The sequence below is a fragment of the Saimiri boliviensis genome, chromosome 5 (assembly GCF_048565385.1).
Source record: "Saimiri boliviensis isolate mSaiBol1 chromosome 5, mSaiBol1.pri, whole genome shotgun sequence".
Taxonomy (NCBI): domain Eukaryota; kingdom Metazoa; phylum Chordata; class Mammalia; order Primates; family Cebidae; genus Saimiri; species Saimiri boliviensis.
The window spans coordinates 148,136,721-148,155,633 of NC_133453.1; the positions used below are offsets into that span (position 1 = coordinate 148,136,721).

The 18,913-nt window shown below is 39.3% G+C and overlaps 1 long non-coding RNA gene across 1 annotated transcript in view; it reads left to right on the forward strand.

The window, feature by feature from the left end:
- The window catches only part of LOC141584431 (uncharacterized), a 76,896-nt gene that overhangs the window by 35,577 nt on the left and 22,406 nt on the right, over positions 1–18,913 (forward strand). Inside the window, exons 11-17 of the long non-coding RNA XR_012517489.1 lie at positions 1,957–4,115; positions 6,570–6,702; positions 13,980–14,061; positions 14,458–14,549; positions 15,995–16,105; positions 17,284–17,381; positions 17,526–17,617. This is a non-coding gene — a long non-coding RNA (uncharacterized LOC141584431). The remainder of the gene's footprint in view (positions 1–1,956; positions 4,116–6,569; positions 6,703–13,979; positions 14,062–14,457; positions 14,550–15,994; positions 16,106–17,283; positions 17,382–17,525; positions 17,618–18,913) is intronic.

Consider the following 18,913-nt stretch of genomic DNA (forward strand, 5'->3'; position numbering starts at 1 on the left):
ACTTTTTATGGCAGTACTAGTAAGCATGTTTATTTTCCACGGGCAATTTTTCTGTTCTCCATAATGCATTACATATCTATTTAATCATTTGAATCATATAGGATATTATGTAAAATTCTATAATTTATTGTATGCTATACTAATTTATATATTTTTTTGCTCATGGTTTCAGTGGTGGTCATTGGAAGGTCTTTCCCTTGGCTCCTGTAAAATTTGAAATTACATCATGCTGTTTGATTTTGTTTGTTTCTTTGGTTTTATTGTTCTTTAACATTATTTTACTTGCTAGAATTTTAAGGTGTTCCAGGCTTATTGTGTTGGTTTTTTACCCAATCCACGTATTAAGCATTTTTCATGGAATCTTAGTTGCTTGTTTTGGTGAATGGTATGAGAAACAAAGATTTGGGTAGCGTGTGCTCTCATTCTTAATTTCATAGTGAGACAGTTTGTCTTCTTTGTGTAATCATTGAGTTCCAAAATACTTGCATAGTAGTTTCAGAATTGGTAGCGGATAATGACTACACCAACTGAGTAAGATGCTCATACAGATCACTTGCTCTTTAGGCTAGAATCTCTCCTTATTTCCCAAATTACTTGGGTCAGCCTCTTTTTCAGATATTGGGCAATACCCTCAATATCACTTCCTGTATGTTTTTACCTTAATCTTAGGGAATTTCACTCACTGCCATGCCTCTTCCTTTTCTTTCTTGACTTCTGGAGCAAAGAATTCCCCCGAAAGGGACTTTGTAGTCTACCTTCAACGGTCCCTGATGGAAAGAACCTGTAGAAACATTCCTGCATGCCTCACCATAAGCTCAGTTAACACAGTGAGCATGGCCTCCCCTCTAAACCACTCCCACCATGGACTGGGCAGCAGCTTATTATCCCTGATAACCTTCCTTGATTCAGAATCCACTGTGTCTGATATTAATATTGTTATCCCAGCTATTTTTATAATTAGTGTTAGCAGGATATATTTTATTGCATTCATTTACTTTAAAATCATATGTATGATAATATTTAAAGTGGATTTCTTATGACAACATACAGTTGTGCCTTGCTTTTTCACCCACTCTGACAATCTTGTCTTTGAGTTGATTCAGTGATACATCTCACAATTAGAAAAACTGTCATACTAGTTAACTTACACGATGTGCTAAAAATGTTACTAGTTCATACAGTCCGGCCAACATTCAAGAAGTAGGCGCTATTACCATTCCCATAGTCCAACACTGCATTTGCTCCAAACACTCTGAAGGACAGATGTAGAGGAATCTGAGCTTGACTCAGTCTTTGTCCAGAGGCATAGCTCGTATGTGCTGTGTTCCAATGTGTATTCTCATACATGTTAAATACTTTCTAGGGTTAGTTGCAGGACTCTTACCCTGCTTTATGGTCCTGAAGATATTTTCCTAAATTGTTTTCTATATACTGCATTAAATATTTTTATATTGTGGCCTATGATCCATCTGGAATTAACTTCATGTGTAACGTGAGGCCAAATGTCAGGTTTTAATTTCCCTAAAAGGATATTCTACCAGGCGTGGTGGCTCACGCCTGTAATTCCAACACTTTGGGAGGCCGAGCTGGGTGGATCACGAGGTCAAGAGATTGAGACCATCCTGGTCAATATAGTGAAACCCCGTCTCTACTAGAAAAATACAAAAAATTAGGTGGGCATGGTGGCGCGTGCCTGTAATCCCAGCTACTCGGGAGGCTGAGGCAGAAGAATTGCCTGAACCCAGGAGGCGGAGGTTGCGGTGAGCCGAGATCGCGCCATTGCACTCCAGCCTGGGTAACAAGAGTGAAACTCTGTGTTAAAAAAAAAAAAAAAAAGGATATTCTATTTTCTAAGACATTTTTATAAAAATTCATCTATTCCCTTTCACTGACTTATAAAATATTTGATTATGTATACATATGTCTATTTTTCAACTGTGTTTTCTTTTTTTACAGGCATGTGCCGTCACATACAGCTTATTTCTACATTTTTGGTAGATATGGGGTTTCACCATATTGGCCAGGCTGCTCTCTGACTCCTGAACTGAAGTGATCTGCCCACTTTGGCCTCCCAAAGTGCTGGGATTACAGGTGTGAGCCCACATTTTCACATCTTTCAAATAGAATGCATAAAGAACTTGATACTCCAAAAGCACTGCTGGCCAGACAGCAGTCAAATTGTGATTGCCCTTTTTGGCACACACGTGAACTTAGTATAAAACCTTCCATAGTCACATTCTAGTGATACTGTCAGCCTGAAAACTTGCAAAGGGGCCATGAGCAGGCTGGAAAAATAATCGGACATGTGTAGCACAGGATACTCTTTAAGAAATGCACATCAACAAAGCTTCTGATTAGCAGAGATGTTGATAATGTTAAGAAAAATGCTGGTTAAGATGTATTGAGAAGTGATTCAGAAGAGTTTCGTCTGACTGAGAAAAATTTTAGGGTACTCAAGTTAATGGGTTTTGCTTGTATTTCCCATCTCATATAATCATATGTGTAATATAAAACAAGTATCTACGTTAATCATAGGGCTAATATAAAACAAATATCAACGTTTATACATTTGTAATAATTTTCAGTATGTTTTTAATTCAATGTTTTCAATTATGTTAATATGAAATAAAAATAAGTGATAGGAAGTTATCGTTTTTCAATAGATTTGCTTTCGTAGTGACGTAAAATAAGAGGCATTTTTCAGTTGCTTCAAATAATACTGCTTGCATTACTTAGAGAAAGCTGTATTAGTAAATACTGACAGTGTTTGTTAAAGACCTACTATTAGTCTAAATACTTTATGTATTATTAGTTCATTCAATCCTCACAACTTAAGCAGTGGGCACTATTACCTCTTCCATGGTTTAGTTCTGAATCTGAGCTAAAGCCCGACAGAAAAGGAATAGAATAACCTTCATCTTGATTCAGTCTGTCTCCAGAGTCTTCACACACATCAACTCTGCTACAGTACCTTTATCTTATAGGACAAATACTTTCTTGGTGTAGTTTAGGAATTCTTACCCTACCTCATGGTCATGACATCATTTCCCTAAGGTTTTAAATTTCGCATTGAATATTTTATACTTAGGTTTGTGATCTATGTAGAACTGTTTTTGTGTGTAATGTGTATTTATAGGTATCTTTTCCTCTTATAGATACTCAATATCCTGAAATAGTTCTTGAAAATCCTCAAAAAATATTTTCTTATGAATTATTTGCATATATGTATGTGTGCATGCATGTGCACGTGTGTGTATATGTGTGTGTGTGTGTATCAATTTTCAGCTCTCTTTTCATTTGTTCATCTCTCTATCTCTATACAAATACCACACTGTCTTGTTAATTAGGAGTGTTCCTTTAACACAAGAATTTCTCCTCTGGTGCCCATTCCATTAACTTCTGTGCTTTTTTGTAATGAAGACAGGATTAAAAGCCTCAATGCCTTGCACCTGCACCAATATTCCAAGTTGTACCCTCAATAAAGAAAGGGCTGAGATCTTTAGAACATTGCTGTTTTTCTGTTATTCATGATATACTTTGAATCACAGAAGATTTTAATTCTGATGAAGACCAATTTATCTATTTTTTATTCTGTCACTTATACATTACGTGTCACACGTTAGAAAACATTGTTTAATAATCTAATGTCATGAAAATAGGTTTCTATGTTATGTTCTATGGTTTCGGCCCATCTAGAACTTACATTAAGATATATAATTAATTTGGGTCAATCATGTATATGGTATGAGAGAGGAGTCCAACTTGCATATACATATTTACTTGTCCCAGCAACATTTGTTAAAAAATACTGATTTCTGTCTCATTGAAATGACTTTGCAATCTTGAAAATCAGTTACTCATGAAGGTGTTAATTTTTGGACACTCAATTTTATTGAATTGATGTATATGTCTATCTTTATACTAGTGCCACAAACCTCATTTTTTTCTTTTAGTTTTTTCTTTTTGTTTTGCAAGAAGGTCTTACTCTCTCACCCAGGCAAGAGTACAGTGGCATGATCATGCCTCACTGCAGCCTACAGCTCCTAGACTCAAGAGATCCTCCCACATCAGCTTCCTGAGTATGAGGAACTACAAGTGTGTGCCACCAAGCCTGGGTAATTTTTTCTTTTTTGAGACAGGGTCTCGCTCTGTAGCCAGGTTGAAGTGCATTGGTACAATCTCGGCTCACTGTGCCTTTGTCTCCTGGGTTCAAGTGATTCTTGTGCCCCAGTCTCCCAAGTAGTTGGGATTACAGGCAAGCTCCACCACACTAAGCTAGTTTTGGTAGAGATGGGATTTCACCATATTGGCCAGGATGATCTTAAGTCTCCTCACTTCATGATCCACCTGCCCACCTCAGCCTCCCAAAGTGCTGGGATTGTGGGTGTGAACCACCGTGTCCAGCCACCTGGCTCATTTTTAAAAAACTTTTTGGTTTTTGAGACAGTTTCACTCTGTCACCCAGGCTGGAGTGCAGCGGTGTGACCTCCGCTCACTGCAACCTCCACCTGCTGGGTTCAAGAGATTCTCATGCCTCAGCCTCCCTAGTAGCTGTGATTACTGGCATGCACCACCACATCCAGCTAATTTTGTATTTTTTTTTTTTAAGACGGAGTTTCGCTTTTGTTACCCAGGCTGGAGTGCAATGGCGCCATCTCGGCTCACCGCAACCTCCGTCTCCCGGGTTCAGGCAATTCTCCTGCCTCAGCCTCCTGAGTAGCTGGGATTACAGGCACCTGCCACCATGCCCAGCTAATTTTTTTGTATTTTTAGTAGAGACGGGGTTTCACCATGTTGACCAGGATGGTCTCAATCTCTCGACCTCGTGATCCACCCGCCTCGGCCTCCCAAAGTGCGGGGATTACAGGCTTGAGCCACCGCGCCCGGCCTAATTTTGTATTTTTAGTAGAGATGGTGTTTCACCATGTTGGTTGGGCTGGTATCAAACTCCTGACCTCAAGTTATCTGGCCTCCTGAGCCTCCCAAAGTGTTGGGATTACAGGCGTAAGCCACTGCACCCGCCAAAATCTTTTCTGTAGAAAAGGATCTCACGGTATTGCACAGGCTGGTCTCAAACTCTTAACCTCAAGCAATCCTCTTGCCTCAGCCTCCTTAGTAGCTGTGAGTAAAAGCACAAACCACTGCACCCAGATAGTGCCACTAACATGTTATTACTGTTGCCTTGTAATTATTTTACAATCATAAAATGTGCATTTACTATGCAGACTTTGTTGTTCTTTGTCAAGATTAATTTGTTTTTTCTGGATCTTTTTCATTTACATATCAATTTTAGAATCAACTTGCAAATTTAGGCAAAAATTCATCTTGAATTTTGATGGGGACTGCATTAAGTCTGTAGATCCATTTGGAAAATAGTGCCATCTTGGCAATATTAAGCCTTTCAGTCAGTGAATATAAAATGTCTTTTCATTATTTAGAATTTAATTATGTTTGTTCAATGAGTTTTATAGTTTTCAATGTACATATCTAACAATTGCTAATGTGTATAAATAAAATAGATTTCTCTATACTGACCATGTTTACTGCAACCTTGATGAACTCATTTTTTATTTCTAACTATATTTTGTTAGAACTCTTAGAATTAGCCATAACCAAGACCATGTAATTTGCATAGTTGACTTTCTTTCTAATTCAGATTCTTCAAATTTATTGTTCTAGCCTATTTTTCCTAATTACACCCTCTAGTAAAATGTTAAAAATAAAAGTGGCAGGACGGGCGCGGTGGCTCAAGCCTGTAATCCCAGCACTTTGGGAGGCCGAGGCGGGTGGATCATGAGGTCGAGAGATCGAGACCATCCTGGTCAGCATGGTGAAACCCTGCCTCCACTAAAAGTACAAAAAAAAAATTAGCTGGGCATGGTGGTGCATGCCTGTAATCCCAGCTACTCAGGAGGCTGAGGCAGCAGAATTGCCTGAACCCAGGAGGCGGAGGTTGCGGTGAGCCAAGATCGCGCCATTGCACTCCAGCCTCAGTAACAAGAGCGAAAACTCCGTCTCAAAAAATAATAATAATAAAAATAAATAAATAAATAAATAAATAAATAAAAGTGGCAAGAGTGGACAACTTTCAAGTAAGTTATCATATGTGAATTATTTGATTGTCTTTAAGGTCAAGAAAGTTACTATCTACATCTAACTTGCTATATATTTTGATGATAAGTTGATTTTGCGTTACGGAAGTGTTTATTCTTCATTTTTGAGATGATCATGTGGATTTTGTCCTTTATTTTATTAATATAGTGCATGAATACTAATTTCTTTTGTATGTTCAACCAAATTTTTGTTACTGATATAAATATCCCTGGTCATACTATATAATTCTTTTTACATGTTACTGATTTGTTTTGTTCATGTTTTTTAAAGATTCTAATATCTATATTCATAATTCACATCAATTTATAATCTGTTCTTCAAATATCCTTATTAAATTTCTATTTGATATCAGGGTAAATTTGTCTCATGCACTGGGAAGTGCTGTCTTCTCCACTTTGTGTCATTTTTAATTTTTTTGAACTATTGGTAATAGATTGGTATTAATTTTTTAAAAGGTTTGATTGTATGCACCAGTGAATCCTAGCAACAAACACATGAACTTGAAAGGGGATCCTTTTCCAACTGAACCTTCACTTGAGAGCCCAGCCCTGGCCATCATCTAATATGGATTCGCAACCCAGAGAAACTGTGAGTAATGTGTGTGGTTTTGAGGCACTAAGTATGTGGTAATGCAGAAACTAGTAAGTAGTACACCAGATAGTAAATGTAATGTGGCATCCTGGATTGGATCCTAGAACCAAAGGAGGACATTACTGCAAAGCCTAGTAAAATGTGTTAGAAATCTGTACTTTAGTTAAAATTTTTGCACCGCATATAACTTCTTTGTTTTCCTAATGATAGTATGGTTCTATTAGATGTTAACATTCCAGATATCTGAAAGAGGTATAAAACTCTCTCTACTATCTATGAATATTTCTGTATATCTAAAGTTGTTTCAAATAGTAAAATGTGTAGACGTTATTTTGGCACAAGAAAAAACAAAGCATAGGCAATAACCTCATGTACAGGAAATGAATGGATGTGTAAGGAAGAAAGAGCATCCCATCATTGTTAACACTGGTGCACCTGCTTCAGGAAGACAACACTGAGCTCCAGGGTCTCTAGTCATCTTTTATCATTGCCATCAGGCTGCACACTCCCCACTAAACAATTTCAGTGTTAGTAACCACATCTTGAAAGATAGGTGCTCTGGACTCCTATTCCAGAAAGCCACAGTTTCAGACTCTATTTTGAAGTGAATCTGTAGGATCGACTAAAAACTTACTGAAAACCATGACTGCAGGATATCAGAATCCAATAGTAAGAAATGTCTATTCAGTGTTTCAACTTCCTCCTGGTTTAGTCTTGGTAGAGTACCAATGTCCAGGAATTTAGCCATTTCTTCCTGGTTTACTGATTTATGTTCATAGAGCTGTTTGTAGTAATGTCTGATGATAGTTTGTATTTCTGTGGAATCAGTGATGATATCCCCTTTACCTAAAGTAAAATTTTAAAAAGTCAGTGACAGGAAATATAAACTGTATTTCTGCATTCAGGATTTTGTTTTCTATATGCAACTTGTTTTACATGCTCAAAAGGCAGATATACCTTCAAGTCTTTGAGAAAACTGTGAAAATTATTATTTTCGCTCTACAGAGTAAATCATGAATTACTTGGAACCCTGTAGCCTGTTGACATTGATATCATAGGATTATATTGTCCCTTGCCAAACCCAAAAGATGCAAAGTCAATATCATCATGGTCGCAGGTGAACTGGCTACAAAAAAAAAAAAATTTCAAAATATGTTAATTCAGGCCAGTCCCTGCTTACAAAGACACAAGGTTTTTGGCAGGTGAAATAATATGTTGATATGGTTAGGCTTTGTGTCCTTACCCAAGTCTCACCTTGAATGGTAATCCTCAGGTGTTTAGGTGGAGACCCAGTGGGAAGTGATTGGATTATGGGGACAGTTCCTCCATGCTGTTCTCATGATAGTGAATTCTCAAGAGATCTGATGGTTTTATAAATGGTAGTTTTCCCTTTGCTGACACACTCTTGGTTGTGGGCTCTCTCACTCCCTCCCCTCCCCGCCTCCACCCACTCTGTCTCTCTCTCTCTGTCTCCTTCCCTCCTTCCCTCACTCACTCATCTGCTGTCACGTAAGATGGGCCTGTTTTCCCTTCCACCATGATTGCAAGTTTCTAAAGGCCTTCCAAGCCGTGTGGAACTGTGAATCCGTTAAATCTCTTTTAGGAAAAAAAAATTTGCCCTTGTATTTTACCTATGTTTCATCTCATGAAATCATAAGAATTATATCAGACAAATACACATGTGTAGAAATTGAAAAGAGTTGAGCTCTTTTTGAAAAGTTCTGTTTATATGTATATGGGAGAATTAGGATCATTTGATAAGGATATTCTAGATGTGAGCAACCCTCAAAGCATGAAGAATGCTATTTTATGGGTACTTTTCTTCGAAATTGGTATATGGACATTTATTTTCTCAGCTATTATAGCAGTCAGTCTTTGAGTTTAACAGTCTACACAGATAATTTCAGTGACCAGTTTTTGTAAAAAGAAGTACTTCTTTACTTTATTACAGTGTGTCATCATTTGACTTAATTTCACTTCATATAAAGAACAGCCCTATATTTCACACAAACTAGATAGTGGCATTTATGTAGTGAAGAAGAGAGGAGAAATGTTTCTCAAATGGCGGCTAGTGGAGGGATAGCAGTGGGTGGGGAGATTGGGGAAGGATAGCATTAGGAGAAATACCTAATGTAGGTGATGGGGGAGTGGAGGCAGCAAACCACCATGGCACGTGTATACTATGTAACAATTCTGCAAGATCTACACATCTACCCCAGAATTTAAAGGAAAATAAAAAATAAAAAAACAAGAATTTCTAGGGAAACAAATCGAGGTAAAAAGTTTCACTGGTTTCTTGTTTTGGTGATAATTTTGTTCTGCTCCTTTACATAGAAAGGTTTACTGGTTTTGTTTCTTTTTTGTTTTTTCTTTTTGAGACAGGGTCTCATTCTGTTACCCAGGCTGAGTTCAGTGGCATGACCACAGTTCACTGCAGTCTCAACCTCCCAGTACTCAAGCAGTCCTGCTGCCTCAGGCTTCTGAGTAGCTCGGACTACAGCTGCACACTATGACACCTAACTAATTTTTGTTGTTTTGTAGAGATGGGGTCTTACCTTGTTTCCCATACTGGTCTTGAACTCCTGGATGCAAGTTGTACTCCCCAAAAGTCCTGGGGTTATAGATGTGACCACCATACCTTGCTTCTACTTTAGTTATTTCATAATGTAATGAGTTTATCAGCCACAACTAACAGGATAACATAGAAAAGGCAGGTTAGTGTTCACATGCAGTAGGTCATCTACTTAAACACATCATTTTCTTCATTTCTAAAAGCAGGCCATCCCTTCATCCTCAAGCTTGGTGGAAGATCACTCTCATGAACATCGTGTTGTTTTCCATTCAAAATAAGATGAAAGGGTCAAGGCCAAGTTCATTCAAGTTACTTGGTTGTGCCTTTGCCTTTTGTTTATGTGCTGTTCCTGTAGTTCTGTTCACCAGGTTTTTATGGAGTAGTGACATCACAGCTCTGTCCGTGTGGATGCTGGCTTTCTCCCACCATTTTTTTTTTTTTTTTTGAGATGGCATGTCACTCTGTTGGCCAGTCTGGAGTGCAGTGGCTATCTTGGCTCACTGCAACCCCTGTCTCCTGGGCTCAAGCAATTCTCCTGCCCCAGCCTCCCAAGCAGCTGGGATTACAGGCATGTGCCACCATGCCCGGCTAGTTTTTGTACTTTTAGTATAGGCAGTGTTTCACCACATTGGCCAGGCTGGTCTCAAATTCCTGACCTCAGGTAATCCACCCATCTTGGCCTCCCAAAGTGCTGGACTCTCTCCCATCTTTACCATTAGATGTGGAAAATGGCTTGACAAAATTCAGCCTCTTTATTCTCCAGAGTCGTAAGTTTCCTCTTCCCAACTCAGTGTGTTTTCCAAAATTTATGCTACAGCACAGCGTGGAAACTCCTAAAGCAGTATTCTAACTTAATAGTAGGGCTCAGACCATTTTCCATATTTCTCACTGCCCTTCAGTGATAGAGGTGCAGTGTCTGAAATTAATTTTCAGATGTAATTCATCCAGCATTTTTTGCTAATTTTACATGTGGCAAGCCATGTCTAATCTCTGTTAGTTGTTTCCCTTTTCCTGGAATTCCTCCTACATTATTCTTCCCCAGTTAAGTGGTTCTACTTCCCCACGTGAAGCTGAGTGATGACAAATGTGAGTCCAGCACAGTGAGGAAGGCAGACAGGGGACCTGGCATTTGTAACATTAAAGAGAAGTTAAGAATTGGTGAAATGTAGTCATTAATAAAGATTTGGAAATATTTATCAAAGGCCCCATATTAATAGAGCTAACTCCTGGTGAACAAGATTTTTCTTGGTCTAAGACGGCACAAGTGTGGAAAGGACAGAAGAGGAGCAAGCTGATGAGGTAGAAGCAGCCTGGTCCATGAAGGGCTCTGCAGTGGATTGAGGTTGGGGAGGCTGAGGGGAGCCTAAGAGCATAAGGGGGAATTAGGATTCAGATTCTGTCCTGAGAACAGAAGGGAGAAAAATAACAACCACCACCACCACAACAACAAAAAAACCAGCTTTATCTTCAAGTTCAAATCCTTTTCATGGAAAGAGAGTTGAAATGTATTGGGAAGTAGACAAGAATATAGGCAAGGAATTAGAGAGATTTTTAAATTTATTTCTGGAATTCAATATAAAGCAGAATCTTTGTGTTGCTCTATTTTATGTGTGGGGCTCATAGGAGAACAACATAGACTAAGTTTCCCTCTTCTCTAGTATTTCGGTTCAGTGGGCATTGAGAAAACTTAACAGAAACTAAACTGTAGGTGAAAGGGCTGACCCTTGGTTTAGATGAGCCTTTTATATGAATTTATCTTCTCTCCTTTCTTAGCATCTCAGCCATACATTTTTAAAAACATTTTTAGTGGTTAACCTAAACAAAAGAATTTTATTTTTCATATTCTTAATTGATCTAACAAAACACAGTCTGTTAAAAACAATGGTGGTACCAATGTATCCAAATATGCTTAAGTATGTGTCATAAATTAATAAATAATATGTATATATATATATGTATATATATATATATACACAGAGAGAGAGAGAGAGAAAGTGAGAGAGAGAGAGAGAGAGAGAGAGACAGAGACACAAGTGTGTATTCTACCATGTAAGTGAAATGAATGACTGCAATGCTACAAGGGATAACAGAAATTAATTAGGATTTTTCTGTTATTATAAGATGTTCACACTACCTGGTAAGTGATAGACTGTTATTTGAAAGGGGGCTTGCATTATTTTGAAGTGTAAATTGCAATCTCTAGGGCAGGCTGTTGGTCCAAAAGCCTCAGTTCCTTGCTGTTGAGCAGAGGCTGCATTCAGTTCCTTCCCATATTGGCTTCTGCCTCATGGCAGAATGAGACATCAAAGCCATCAAGGCAGGGAGCTTGCTAGCAAAAAGAAATCACACTTTGATGTGACATCACCCATGTGATATCTCATCTCCTTGTATTATTCTGCTGTATCAAAGCGAATCACATTTTGTGCCGAAACTCACAAGGAGATGATTACAATACCAGGATCGTGTTAGTCAACAGGTGGGGATCATTGGGTACTGTCTTAGGGTATCTGCGCTATCAGGTCCTGTCTGATGTGCACAGTTTCCCAGTATTCAGTTATTTTTCATAAAAGAACTGGTCAGATATTTTGTAGGATGCATAACAATGGGGATTCATCTGATGGCTTCTCATTATTTGAAGAGAACTATAGATCAATTGGAACACCTTTATTTAAATTGGAAGACAATAAAAGCGGCACAATATATTATTTAGAAATACAAACTTAGCCATAAAAATAATATAGAAAAAAGTGAGGAATGACAGAAAGGAAATTGAAAATAATTGTAACCTTCATGGGGGTAAAAAAGACTGTGGAATTGGGGCGGTGAACACTTGAGGTATCAAGAATATTGATAATATTCTGTTGATCAAGCTTGGCAGAGAATTTTTAAAAAGAGAGAAAACCTTTCTGTTTTGCATTAGCTCTGGATTTAAAGAACAGTTGCATAGTCAATCCAGAGAGTTAATATATAGCTAACAGAGAGTTTCTATTATTGTTAACCTCTTAATTAGCAGGGGGCATTTTTCATAATTAACACACCAGTAATACGCATTCTCATTCAGCGATATGCACATATTTACCAGATTTATTTTTTCTTTTTTTTTTCTTTAACGTCCATTTTCTGTTCCAGGAACTCTTCCATAATGACATACTAATTTTTTTTCTTTTCTTTCTTTGTTTTTTTTTTTTTTTTTTTTTTTTTTTTTTTTTTTTTGAGATGGAGTCTCTGCCTGTCACCAGGCTGGAGTGTGATCTCAGCTCACGGGAACCTTTCCCACCGAGTTCAAGTGATTCTCCTGCGTCAGCCTCCTGAGTAGCTGGGATTACAAGTGCCCACCACCTTGCCGGGCTAATTCTTCTTTGTTGGTTCGTTTGTTTGTTTTTGAGACTGAGTTTTGCTCTGTCACCAGGCTGAAGTGCAGTGGCGCAATCGGCTCACTGTAACCTCCACCTCCTGGGTTCAAGCAGTTCTTCCATCTCAGCCTCCTGGGTAGGTGCAACTGCAGGCATATGCCACCATGCCTGCCTTATTTTTGTATTTTTAGTAGAGACGGGGTTTCACCATGTTGGCCAGGATGGTCTCGATCTCTTGACCTCGTGATCCGCTATGTCTCAGCCTCCGAAAGTTCTGGGATTACAGGTGTAAGCCACCACTCCCGGGCCGTGTTTGTTTTTTTTTTTTTAAAGTAGGGACGACGTTTCACTGTGTTGGCCAGACGGGTTGAGAACTCCTGACCTCAGATAATCCACCCACCTTGGCCTCCCAAAGTGTGGGGATTACAGGTGTGAACCACAGCTCCCAGGTAGCCAAGAAATTTTTTTTTTTTTTTTTTGAGACAGAGGTTTGCTCTTGTTAACCAGGCTGCAGTGCAACGGCGCGATCTCGGCTCACCGCAACCTCCGCCTCCTGGGTTCAGGCAATTCTCCTGCCTCAGCCTCCTGAGTAGCTGGGATTACAGGCATGCGCCACCATGCCCAGCTAATTTTTTGTATTTTTAGTAGAGACGGGGTTTCACCATGTTGACCAGGATGGCCTCGATCTCTTGACCTCGTGATCCACCCACCTCGGCCTCCCAAAGTGCTGGGATTACAGGCGTGAGCCACCACGCCCGGCCAAGAAATATTAATAGAAGGTCCTGGGTTTGATTCAGTCTGTCTCTGGAGTCCTTGCTCACCAGATATTAGAATGTGTTTTTTCTCCTTCATGGAAGATGCATTCTAAGTCTAGTTTCAGAAGTAATACCCTGCCCCATATTGTGAAAGTATTGTCTTAAATTAGATTCTAAATATTATATTGAATTACTTTTATATTTCTATCTGTGATACACGTGGAATTGATATTTTGAGTAATAGTAATGTGAGCTGAAAAAACAGATTTTTATTCAGCAGCAATGTATATTCAATTTCTTAGAATATTTACAGAAAAATCCATCCTTTCCCCATTGATCGTTCTTATAAATTATTTACTTACATATGCGTTCATTTGTTTTGAGCTCTCTTTTCTTCCTTCATTCATTTCTCTTTGTACAAACACCACACTGTCTTAGTAAGAGACTTCATTGAACCCAAGAAGTTTTATTCTAGTGCCTTTTCTCTGAACCACTTGGCTATCCTGTAATAATTCATGAGAGAAGTTAAAAATCTTTTTGCTTTCTACCTACAACAGTTGTGCCCAGCTTAACTTTTTGTTTTGTTTTGCACAGGTTGGAGTGCAGTGGCACGATCGTGGCTCAATGCAGCCTTGACTTCGTGGGCTCAAGTGATTGTCCCATCTCAGCCTTCCAGGTAGCTCAGACTACAGGTGTGTTGCACCACACCCAGCTAATTTAAAAAAAAATATATTGTACAGATGAGGTCTCACTGTGTTGGCCAGGCTGATCTTGAGCTCCTGGGCTTAAGTGCTTCTCCTATCTTGGCTTCCCAAAGTGCTAAGAATTATAGGTATGAGCCACCATGCCTAGCTCCCAGCTTAACTTTGAATAAACAGGTATATTTAGAACATTAGAACATTGGTATTGCACTGCTGTCTCCATTGTTTTGTGAGTCTTAAGTCAGTATTCACATCATCACATGTGGCATCATTTTTTAGTACATTCTTAGTATTATTTGGTATGTCCTTTTTATTCTCTTGCTTTCTGGAGCCTTAGGGACTTTATTTTTCACTGTTTTCACTGTCCGCAGCTTATGGAGATGGGAACCTTCACGAACATCCCTGGGTGTATTCTGCACAAGCTCAGGTGATGCAGTGACATGGTCTTCCTTCTCCAGACAAGGTATGTCAAGACATGGGGAGCACTTGGGTATCATTGATAGTCTTCCTTGCTTCAAAATCTGTTGTCTCTGACGTTAATATTGCTATTCCTGCATTCTTACAAATAGTGGTAGCATTATATATTTTGTTTTATGCATTTACTTTTGACACTTTAAATGTTTAATTTTTGTGGGTACATAGTGTATATATTTATTGGTTACATGAGATATTTTGATACAGGTATGCAATATATTAATCATGTCAGGGTAAATAGGGAATCTATTAATTTATATGTGTGTTTTATTTAAAGTGCATTTCTGTTTTTTGCAACGGAGTTTCTCGATTCTTCCCCAGGCTGGAGTGGAATGGCACAATCTCAGCTCACTACAACCTGTGCCTCCCAAGTTCAAGTAATTCTCCTGTTTCAGCTTCCTGTGTAGCTGAGATTATAGATGTGCGCCACCACATCTGGCTAATTTTGTATTTTTGGTAGAGATGGGGTTACACCGTGTTGGTCAGGATAGTCTCGAACTCATGACCTCAAGTGATTCACCCACCTCGGCCTCCCAAAGTGCTGGGATTACAGTGTGAGCCACTCTACGTGGCTGCATTTTTCTATACATCTAAAATTATTTCAAAATAAAAACATGTTTTAAAAGTACTTGTTTGTGCCAAAAAACAGACAGGTACAATGCAAAACAAACAACAAAAACTAAAACCTTTGACAGAGAATGAACGGAGATGTCGGGAGAAAATGGCAAAGCAGTTAGTCTGCCATCCACCGTTCCAAACCCAGATGCACCTACTTCAAGAAGACTCCCACAGTCACTAGGGACTCCCCTCAATTTTCTCCCTTCCTGTAAAACTCCCCATTACACAGTCACCGTTTTGTGTGTCACTAACTACTTCTTTAAAGATGGTGGCCTGTGCCTCCCACGCCTCATAGATCCCCATTTTCAGACATTGGCAGTGTGTCTGTTGGATCCACTGAAGACTTTTTGAAAGACCTGGCTTTCAAACTTGAGAAGCTGTCACAATATTGAGATGTATAAGGGACTGGGAATGTATATCACAATTCTGCATTCAAGGTGTCTTCTTGGTACAGGGATTCCTTTTTTATTATTATTGTAATTTAGGTTCTGGGGTACATGTGCAGATCATGAAGGATTATTGCTTAGGTACATACATGGCAAGGTGGTTTGCTGTCTTCATGCCCCCATCACCTATATCTGGTATTTCTCCCTCATTATCCCTCCCTACCCAGTTGTCCCTCCCCTAGTCCCCCACTACTCACGGCAGTGTGTGATGCTCCCCTCCCTGTGTCCACGTGTTCTAATTGTTCAACACCCGCCTATGAGTGATAACATACGGTGTTTGGTTGTCTGTTCTTGTGTCAGGTTTTAAAAGAAAAATGTACCTTTAAGCCTTTGAGAAACACCTGCGTTAATTAATCTTTTTCTTCTGCAGACACAATCATGAATTTTTTGGGACCGTACACTATGTTGACACTTAACTTACGGATTTATATTGAACATTGCCAAGTCCAAAAGCCACAGATTACGTATCATTGTGGTACAGGTGAGTAGAATACATACCTAATAACAACAACATGAGGTCTTGTTGTTTAAAGGTGTGTGGCAGTTCCCAGCCTCTCTCTTGCTCCTGCTCTGACTGTGTGTTGTGCCTGTTCCTCCTTCACCTTCAATCGTGATTGTGTTTTGAAGCCTACCCAGCAGCTGAGGAGATACCAGCATCATGCTTCCTGTGCATCCTACAGAATTATGAGCCAATTACACCTCTTTCCTTTATAAATTGCATGATCCCAAGCATTTTTTATAGCAATGTGAGAATAAACAAACACAAACGGAAAAGAAGGAAAATATAAATATATAATTGTTCTGGATGGAAGAATTATATGTGCAGTGTGGCTGATTGTATTGCTCATACGTCTAAGATTAGGGTATACATTTCTGAGATACAGATGTTTCTGTCTTGAGGGAATTTCACTCAAGTGAAAACCTTGAAATAACTCTGCCATCTCTATCTTCCTTCTCAATGGACATTTTCAACCATAGTCTACTACACAGTTACCTTTCCACATATGTTGTATTTTGTTATCTGGAGTTTACTCATGCCCCCTCATTTTCTTTCTTTGCTTTACAAAGCCTCGGGAACTTTGTGCTCCAGCAGCAACAGGGAGCAGATCAGGAGCCTGCATAGACATCCCTGTGTGCCTCTTGCACAAGTACAGACTGCCCAGTGACTGTGGTCACTTCCTCCAGACTGTCCCATCAAACCTGGGAACACAGCAGGCACTGCTGAGTTCAGAGACTCTTTTTTGGGTCTGCCTGGCTAGCAGCTACCAATCTTCCCTCTGGGGCCCATTGGAGAATCCTGTACTTTTGTACAAAGTTCGAGTTAGTTCAGCAGTCATTCTGCTTGCTGACCGATGACACAATGACTACAAACCTTGCTTGTTATAATTTCTTGTTTTTTGTTTTGACATGCAAAGGCTTTTAACATTTATGTATAGATTTATTTTTTTGGCATCATCTACAACCAAACATGTTTTTGTATTATGTATTTTCTATTGTGCCTTTCATCCTACTTTTAACAATGCATTTATAATCATTTTTCAGCGTATCTTTTCAATTATTTTCACCTTTTCCTTTGTTACTCTTTATTAAATTAAATGAGAATTTCACTTTTATTGGGAAAGACAGATGTTACACATTCTCTATTTTATCATTTTCCAGAAAAGTTCTCTAAAATAGCTCTAGTTGAAAAGAAGAGAACAGAGATTTTTCTGGGAACCACAAGACAAAATATGCTGAAAATATGAAGAAAAAGAGATGTGAGTATTACTACTATATAATTTAGTTTGTTCTGGTTTGGAAATGTTAAAAATTATTAATTTTTATAGACACAACATTGAGAGACCATTTTTCTGGATAGGCATTTTGTTAATATGTATGTTTGTTTTTCTCTTACCCCAAAGTTAGAAACATTGGCTGGACTTTCTGATTCATTCCAAGAAGTTCTTCTAAAAGTATTTATGACATATCTCTGTACAGATGGCTTATAATATAGGTATGTATTATTTTCCTATTCTTTCATAACTGAATATTAAAAGCATCTTTAGTTTTCAATTTTCAAACACCACTCACAAGATTTGTACATATATGTTAGGCAACACATAATTTTATAGAGGATAAGATATATTAGAATATATAGTAAAAATGGTATGATAAAAAGGGAGTTGAAACATGTTTATTTTATCCGCTATAAATATTTTTTAAAAGCTTTTTGTACATATGACTTTTAGATGATCAGAACCTTTTGTATGACTCTTAAACCACTATATGCATGGGGGTCACAGGAGTACAGCACAGACAAGTCTTCATATTTTCTGATGCTTTGGTTCAAAGGAGATTCAGAAAAGGTAACCAGAATTAAACTGTAGGTAGAAGAGCTGCCCTTGGGAACTCAGGGGACAGGCATCGGGCCTAGAATGGCATGGACGAGGGAGGCCTCCAGGAGGAGGAACGTGTGAGGAGATGCTGGAGAGTGAGAAGCAGTGAGTCCAGGAAGCAGGGGAGGGAAAGAGAAGAGGAAACAGTGTGTCCGTGGCACAGGCCAGGGCATGAGAAGAGTGGTGGATTGGAAGGACCACTGGGATGAAAACTACATGAGGAGGCAAGAACAGGAAGGAAGGGCCAGCGATGGAGGGACTGTCCAAGGAAGGGAGGACTGCTCCCTGTGGACTGCTGTTATTTAGCAATTCTCAACTGGAGGTAGAAGAGCTGCTTCTTGGGGGAAGAATGGAATACCTCCGTTTCTTTTTAGAAACGTTTCGCAGTCCATGAAGTACGCTTCTTAGGAAGACTGAATGAATGATGATGGTCCCTGCCCACTGGGAGATCCTTGGGTATTAGCAGGAGGATTGGGTCTCAGGAGGAGGGAGGATTGAGAGGGACAGAGAGGATCCCCAGGCCGGATGACTGGCCTGCTCAGGGACCTCATACTCTTCTGTGCCGCCATTGCGCAGACCTCCCACCTCACCCCAAGTACAGGTTTCTGTCCCTTCAGTCATTTTGCAGGTATAGGTGGTCAGAATATTCAGTGTGGCTCACTTACGCTCAAGTTTTCATATGTGCCTCACCCAAATATGGGAGGCAGAAAGCAGCCCCACAGCACGTGCTGATGAGGGGTTCTCAAAGCTGCTCAGAGAGCTAGTCTGAGGCCAGATGCACAGGGAAGGCCAATAAGAGGCCTGAGGTTCTGGCACGAGGAGGTGAGTGGTGGGCGGTGGGCTGCCTTTACAGACGTTTCTTGGTAGACATGAGCATGTTTACCTATTTCTGTCTGGATGTCCTCCTCCATGTT